The sequence below is a fragment of the Cygnus olor genome, chromosome 3 (genome assembly GCF_009769625.2).
Source record: "Cygnus olor isolate bCygOlo1 chromosome 3, bCygOlo1.pri.v2, whole genome shotgun sequence".
Lineage (NCBI taxonomy): Eukaryota > Metazoa > Chordata > Aves > Anseriformes > Anatidae > Cygnus > Cygnus olor.
In genome coordinates this window covers 20,043,957-20,052,160 of record NC_049171.1, presented here as the reverse complement: position 1 = coordinate 20,052,160, position 8,204 = coordinate 20,043,957, and the positions used below count along the sequence as shown (strand labels likewise).

General features: G+C 38.7%; 1 long non-coding RNA gene across 1 annotated transcript; it reads left to right on the top strand.

Moving 5' to 3' along the window:
* The first annotated feature begins 4,241 nt into the window (after positions 1-4,241).
* LOC121067046 lies at positions 4,242-7,795 on the top strand. Its single transcript, XR_005818078.1, has 2 exons — positions 4,242-4,313; positions 5,505-7,795. It is a non-coding gene; the product is annotated as an uncharacterized LOC121067046 (long non-coding RNA).
* The last annotated feature ends 409 nt before the right edge of the window (positions 7,796-8,204 follow it).

Genomic DNA, 8,204 nt, shown 5'->3' with positions numbered 1-8,204 from the left:
CACTTACACTATCTTTTATTTTATTATTATTATTATTATTATTATTATTTATCAGTCACCACATGTCCTAAACCAGAATCTCCACTAAAATTCCTTTGAGATGTGACTACAAATATATAATTAAGTTGAATATGGATAAAATTCAGGAGTTTTGTTTGTGGATGCTATAACTAGCTCCTTTGAAATTATTACACCCATATTTCAGATCTAATACAAGTTCTTTTCCCTTAATATTTGGGACTTGATAAATTTAAAGAGTCTGCTTTTCAGGGTGTGGAGGCTATCTCCTTAAAAAAAAAAAAAGATGCTTATGGCAATGGGCAGCTTTTGAAGACATTCATTTTAGTCCTTGTGTATTTTGTCACGATTATCAACGACGCAGATGAAATCTAATTTTGCATCTTCCCATATTCACTATAAATACACTTGTTTGCTGAGAAACATCCTGTGAGAACAAAGCAACAGAGAGTTCCTTGCATGAGAGCTCAAAAGATTAGGCCAATTGCAAAGTCTTTTCCTGAAAGAAAGTTTAGCCCAGGAAAACATTGTAGTTTGCCTCAGGGTTAAGAAACTAGAAGAATCAAATCTCCTGCCAGACATCTTAGCTATGGGTTAAAGTTGCTTCACAGCAAATCACAGAGATCTACATTTGCTGGCTCAAACAGTGCACTCACATTCTTGTACAGGGGTCAATGGCACATAGGTGAAACCCATCCTGGGTACAATGGGAGAGAGAGAAAAAAAGTTTGTATAATTATGTTGGAGACAAAAAGTTAACCAGCATTCTGTATTGTGGGGTGGAGAATGCCCCTGAGAAAATCCAGCAGTTTCCATACACTTCTCTGGTTTTGTTACTCATCCTCCCACATTTCTCTTTCCTTCCTCATTTCCGTCACAGCTGCACTTCAAATACTCTGGGTTGATTTTGGTTTTCATTGCCCATTTCACTGCAGTCCATTGGGGCTAGGACTTGTTTTGTTTCTTTACTTCAGGTAGCAGTAATGTTATATCCAGGGATGGGAAGGTAGAATTTGAGTGGTATAGAGTTTGGGAATGGCGCTCTGAGAGAAAAAGTAGATTGAAGACTATTCATTCACAGTTATAAGTCAATAAATTACAGAGAAAAGATGTGTCCAGTTCCTCCTCTGAAGACCAAAACATCTGCATACAGAAGTTCTTTCCAATTTTGCAGTGGGTATGGATGAGACATCACGTAGACAACAGTGTTTACTGATTTGTGAGATCTTTTTTTTCCAGGTATACTACTTAGATATTACATTGTAGGGTGTTGCAGTTAGGAGTAAAGTTAATTACATCAATTTCAACCCTAAAATTAGTATCCTGTATCATAGAATCATAGAATGGCTTGGGTTGGAAGGGACCTTAAAAATCATCCAGTTCCAGCCCCCCTGACATGGGCCAGGATGCCAAACACTAGATCAGGTTGCCCAGGGACTCATCCAACCTGGCCTTGAACACCTCCAGCGATGGGGCATCCACAACATCTCTGGGCAACCTGTTCCAGTGCCGAACCACTGTCCGAGTGAAGAATTTCCTCCTAACATCTAATCTAAATCTCCCCTCTTTTAGTTTAAAACCATTCCCCCTTGTCCTGTCATTATTTAACTGAGCAAAAAGTTGTTCTCTATCTTTTTTATAAACCCCCTTTAAGTGATGAAAAGCTAAAATAAGGTCACCCTGGAGCATTCTGTTCTCCAGGCTGAACATCCCCAGCTCCCCCAGCTTTTCTTCATAGGAGAGGCGCTCCAGCCCTCTAATCATCTTCATGGTCCTCCTTTGTATCCGCTCTAACAGCTCCACATTTTTCTTGTGCAGGGGCCCCCGACCTGGATGCAGCGCTCTAGGTGGGGCCTCACAAGCGCAGAGCAGAGAGGCACAATCCCCTCCTTCGGCCTGCTGGTCACACCTCTGTTGATGCAGCCCAGGATGCAGTTGGCCTTCTGGGCTGCAAGCGCTCACTGCTGGCTCATGTCGAGCTTTTCATCTACCAGAACCCCCAAGTCCTACTCTGCAGGGCTGTTCTCCATGAGTTCTCCCAGTCTGTACTCCTGTCTGGGATTGCCCTGACACAGCTGTAGCACCTTGCACTTATCCTGTATCTATGATATACATAATGTATAGACACATGCATAATCACAGAATGGCTCGGGTTGGAAGGGACCTTAAAGATCATCTAACGCCAACTCCCAATGCTGTATAGTTACATTACGTATCTATGGTATCCTGGGTCATTCTTTCCATTTTGAGTGAGTGGTAAACAAAATCATCTCTAAGGAACAGAATGGATTAGCTTTTGGAAGACACTCAAATCTACAGCATTCAATGCTTAGGTCTACAGCTTTTGAATTTCTAATAAATAATGAATCACACATGTAATGTAAACAAAACTAATGCATGTATACCTTTACATATGCCAGATCTGGCCCAGGTAACCTGAATTACCTACTGTGAAGAAGATGAGTTAAAATTTAACTATGTGTTAAGACTGACTATTGACTATTACTGTGTGTTACAAAGAATTCCAGCGATGTAAGTTTCCATTTTTTATTTACGATTCTTCCTATCAGTTTTTGCCTTACTTGGGTGAACAGGCTGATAAGCAGTCCAGAATCATTGTATCGGTTTCATGTTAAAAGAGAACATAGGAAAAAGACAGGCATCTTCAAGAATTTCAACTTTTATCTAAGTGAGAACAAACAATGAGAAAAATCAGCTTTTTCCTTGAAGTAAATTTAGAATTTATGGTATCTTGCTAAGAAAATAGTAAAAAATTCTCTAAAATCTCATTGTTCAGCTGACTGCAAAAAATGCTGAGGTTGTCAGGTTCTTACAATTTTGTCAGTAATCCATAAGGAAATGCAGAACCCAGACAAAGTTTAACTGGATTTTTGTTCCTCTCAGTTCCTTCTGTGCCAATGTGCAGACAAGGTGACAGGAGCTCAGCGAGAGCTGAAGAGGATGAGTACCTTCTGCTCCCCAGCCCTCTGTGGAGCCCCCATAGTGACTGCTTTCACAGTTGGGCATCACTGGGGAGGTAATGCAGGAAGGTGGCTGTCATCCTTTGGGATAAAGTCGAGAAACTGTACCAGTTACATCCTTAAATCTTGAGTTGTCTGGAAGAGTCATTTCATGTATTGCATACATCCTACGCTGTATTCTCAGGCTGACATATGCTGGTTTTTCTTCTTCTAAAACAGTAACTGAGATCTGAAAGCACTTTCATTGTGTAAGTGTGAACTTCCTTCCAGAGATCGTTGACAGAGAGGCCTGGACCCAACAACTTGCAGTCCCCTTAAAACAGATAACCATCATCAGTCATCTCAAGCCTGCACTAAAGACTATCATCTACCTTCCCAAAGCGGGTGCTTTTTAATGGACAATTTTCCCTCCCTCATAAGCACTGATTATGCATACAAATCAAGGAAGACTGTAATGAAGAAAGAAGCATATGCAGTATCTGCATGAGAAAACACAGCAATTATAGACTTAACTGACATCAATAGGTCTTTTTCAAATCAGTTCTGTGTTTGATATGGTAACCTGAGCTAAATGCTAATGCTAAGAGCTAAATTGTTACATTATCCCACTCTTCTTCACAACTCAAGCCTTGCTAACATTTTGATGTTAGTGAAAATCTCATCTCCAGGTGTATGGGTGTAACAGGCCAGGTTGGCCAATTGTCAGTGTCTCAGGAAGTTTAAAAAAAAAAAAAAAAAAAAAAAAAAAAAAAAAAAAAAGTTGTTCCCTTCCTCTTGTTCCTATGCCATGACACCAATGAGGGAAGGTGATCACTGGGATCACGCAGCCCTTCGGGGTATCCTGGCGAAAGGTCACCTGTGCTAGTTTTCAGCAACCTTTCCAGAGTGGAGGCTGAAGAATTTCTTTTTCTTGGGAAGGACCTGCACCCAAAGGAGCCCTTTCTCCCTTTTGACTCTTGTGGTGCTACAAACCAGTGATTTCTAGAACTATAAGCAGCAAAGATTTTGGAGGCAGCATCCAGCTCTCCATCTATCAGTGCACAGAAGTGCTCTCGAGTACAGGGATCGCTTAATGTGCAAGATCCATCCCGTCAGGAGACCTGGAGCCTCTGTCCAGATGGAGCCCTGGGTAAATGCACTGTAAAACACAAAAACAGCAGATTTCCCGCTGATAACCAGTAGATGGGAGCAGAGAGCTCCTTCCTCTGCAGAGCACTGAAACACTGTTTACATAACATACTTAATCATTTTTTTTCAAATGTGTCATACAGAAGTTTTACAGTACTGCTTGTCTCGAAACTTCTTCCTTTCAAGGTAAGAAAAGGGACTGCTCTTGAGTGTAATCCAATTTATCGTTCCAACTCAAGAGATTATGTTGCTGAATTGAGCAGAGCTCTGTTTATGGTATAATGTTTATAACGATTTGTGTATTTTAAAGGTACACACAGGTATGGTCTCATCTATTCAGGCATTCAAAATGACCAATGACATGAATTTAATGAAAACGAGGACTTAGATATCTTTTTGTTGTTGTTACACTTGAGGTACCCTGAGATTGTATAATACGTACAGAGTTTGTATACTGTCTTTGTGTTATATATAAAATGGAGGGTCAGTCTAAATGAGAAAGGCAGCAAATTAAAAACACATTGTGAAAGACTGCTACATAATTATGACAAACAACGTGATTTTGAATAGTATATGAAATAAATCACAGAGCTTATTCCTAAACTAAATCAACAAGACCTTTAAAGAGTTTTCCATTTGGCCCTCTCTTTCTCAGGTTATTCAAGGAAAATACACATTGAATTAAGTGCCACTGATTCAATGTACAAAGCAGAAAAGGCCAAAAATAATGTTAGCAGGAAATCCTTCAACTTCACACACAACATTTTATACTGCCAAGCTACTCTGTTTTCTTTTGCATTCTGGAGATTTTAGCATAAATAATTATTTTAAAATTGTCAGCTGTTAACTTTCGTACTGTTCAATCCACTTTAATGAATTTAATTTGAGATTGAATTATATAAAACCATTCCCCAATTAGCAAGCTATCCATTAGTAGTGACTTCTGATGATTCTTTATAAATACAGGAGACATTGGACATATTCTTCGTTACACCTACAAATCATATGCCAGGGTCAAACAACTTTAACACTGCAGGGAAACTCAGGGATCACTTCAAATATTGTGAATTAAGATGCTGTGGTAATTGCACAAAGACAAGAACAACAGATCAGGACTCAAGAAGTTGTTTAGCATTGGCTGACTGGCAGTCTGGAAATAGGATATTCACATTCAAAGAAGGATAGACGATACCTTTAGACAGCAAAAGTTTGACCCATCATTAAGCCCTGGCTAGAATTAAGTTGAAAAAAAGGAATTCATATGAATTAGCTTTTTAAACAAATGTTTATTAAGTTATTTATTTTTAATTACATATTAAATGTCACCGCAATGAATTTAAAGTAGTAATCATAATTTTAAAAATGATTTTATTTCAGTGGAAGGAAGGAAGAGAGTGAAGAGGCACACCAGAGTCCTATAGAGCTACTGCACTTCAACACTTCCGTCATGTTTCTGCTCTTTACATTCCTTTCCAGAACAATTTCTAAGTATTAAGACAGAGCCTGCTACCCATACTTCTTGCTTATTTTATAAGGATGTGACAAGATAGTTACAAATACTCCACAGGCTGACAGGAAGGATATTTGCAACACTCAGCTTTATACATCCAGCTTGGCTGATTAAGTTAAAAGGGTGTTATGCCTTGAGCTCCTTATGTAAACTGTAGGGAAAACAGCTCCTTTGAGGGAGACTGAGAGCAAGACTTACATCATGTGGATGGAACGGAACAAGCTGAGGGCAACCAGCTGGAAACCAGATGGGTCCTGGATGACACCATGATGACCATGAGATAGCAAAGTGCTGTGGTGGCAAAGACCAACATCTTCCTGAGCTACTTTAGGTGAAGCATTGCCAGGAGGTCAAGGGAGGTGACCCTTCCCCTCTACTCAGCACTGGTGAGACCCATCTGGAGTGCTGGGTCCACCTCTGAGCCCCTCAGGACAAAAGAGACATGGACATACTAGAACAAATCCAGCAAAAGGCCATGAAGACGCATGAAGAGTACCTGTCGTGAGGAGAAGCTGAGAGAGCTGGGTTTGTTCAGCCTGGAGGAGAGAAGGCTCAGGAGAACCTCAATCAGTGTCTATAAAAACCTTCTTATTCCTCTTTGAATTTTTTTCTTGCTTCTCAAAATGTAAGTCATATCACCATTATCATTTTCACATCAGTAAATCACTTTTAAGTGATCCTAATAGCATTACTTGATGACAGGATTTTTGAGGGAACTAAGGGAATCTAATTTATACATCACCCTCATGCTTTTGTTCAAAGGCTTTTTGTTTAGTCTGTTCACATACCAGCCCTACATATAAAGCCATTTCTGATGAAGCAGTTATACTATTTTAAATATATATTCACAGATAGAAAGGCCAGATCTCTATCCTGAGCTTCATAGTACAATGTGCAGTATGTAACTTTGCAATTCTACTCTATGCATGTAATTCTTACACAGTAAGAGTTTTTATTTTCAAGAAGTTACCTTCCTATCAAAAAATGCACCAAACAAGGCATGACAATAACCAGTACTAACAACTGAATGCAAAAGTCGTTGAGACATAAAACAAGTCATAAATAGAAAACACATTTCAGTAAGCATCTTGATAATAATGTTACAACTGTCTGGAAGAATCACACATCAGGCTCATTTTACTGCCATCTTTCATACCAGTTTTACCGTCTCTACCCCAGACAGCAGGCTAAGTATAGGTATCACTAACATACATGAAACCAGACGGCAGCCAGTATTCTTGCATAGCTTCCAGCTCAGCTGTCATCCCGTCTGATTCTCAGTGGGCTCAGATATAATCCATTGAAGATGTCATTCCCACAGGAAGCTGGGGATCAGTTCACACAGAACTTTGTGTTTGTTTGCATACGTGTATTCACTGTAGTTAATGTCATTTTACTGACTGCACTTAAAAGTTCCTCTCCCTGCCCTGTACCATGTGAAATGAGATTATCCCTCAAACCATGAGACTGTTTCTGACAAAACATATGCGAATGACACCACAGAATGTCTGCCACATCCATGAGAACTACCGGTTTCAGAAAACAAAACCAACTTAAATAGCTTCAAATCCTATATTGTCTGCATTACTTCTACTAGAAATGATGGATTGGTCACCTTTTTAAGCTTATGGTCCAGAATGATTGCAAAGTGATTATAAACCAAACCTTTAAATCTCATACAGATCTCAACTTTTTCATACAGGATGTCATTCACTAATGTTGCTATGTCACATTATCTTCCCAGGATATTTTGAAAAAAAAAAGAAACTGTTTTGACTCAAAAATTATTGTAAGGATAAAAATACAAAGAAAAACAGTAAAAGCAGGACTAAAAATAACATCTATTAATGAAATGTTACAATTTCTCCCACAATATGAAGAGATTTTAGTAAGACAGTCAAAAATCTTAATTTAAGAGTCAGTTCATTTATAGCTAGAATTATAGGAGATGTATGTTATGGTACTGAGCAGTGAGTGGCCAAGGACTGTTCCAAAATGACCTTAAGCTCATTCTTCTAAATCAGTTCAAACTTTTTCCCCATAAACATCACCTACCAGGCCCTTTTCCACTACAAATTCTATGGACTCATAAAAATTTATCCTCCCTGAAAAAAAAAAAAAAAAAAAAAAAAGGAGATAGAAGGAAATCTGCATTTGGTATGATGGACTATGATAAAGAAACTGGGATTTGTACATATGTACTTGTCTGTATGTACATATGTGTCTTTATGGAGGGCAAAAGTATAATGGGGCTACATTGAAAAAACTAATGATAGCCACTGAGATTAAGCTGAACGAAGAACAAAGTATATTTTATAGAATTGTGTAATCTCAAAACACCAAAGTCAAAGTGAGAATTTATGGTACATCTGCTACCAGTTTCTAACTGGCTGTGGAAAGACTAGACACAATTTCAAGAAAAATCTTAATACAACACTTTTTAGCCAGTTGAATCCATCGAAATAAATGGATGTCCATTTATTAGTGATTACTAACTATAATGATTACATAATAATCCTATGGGGTCCCACCACTGACTAGAAATGCACAGCTGTAAGAATATGTGG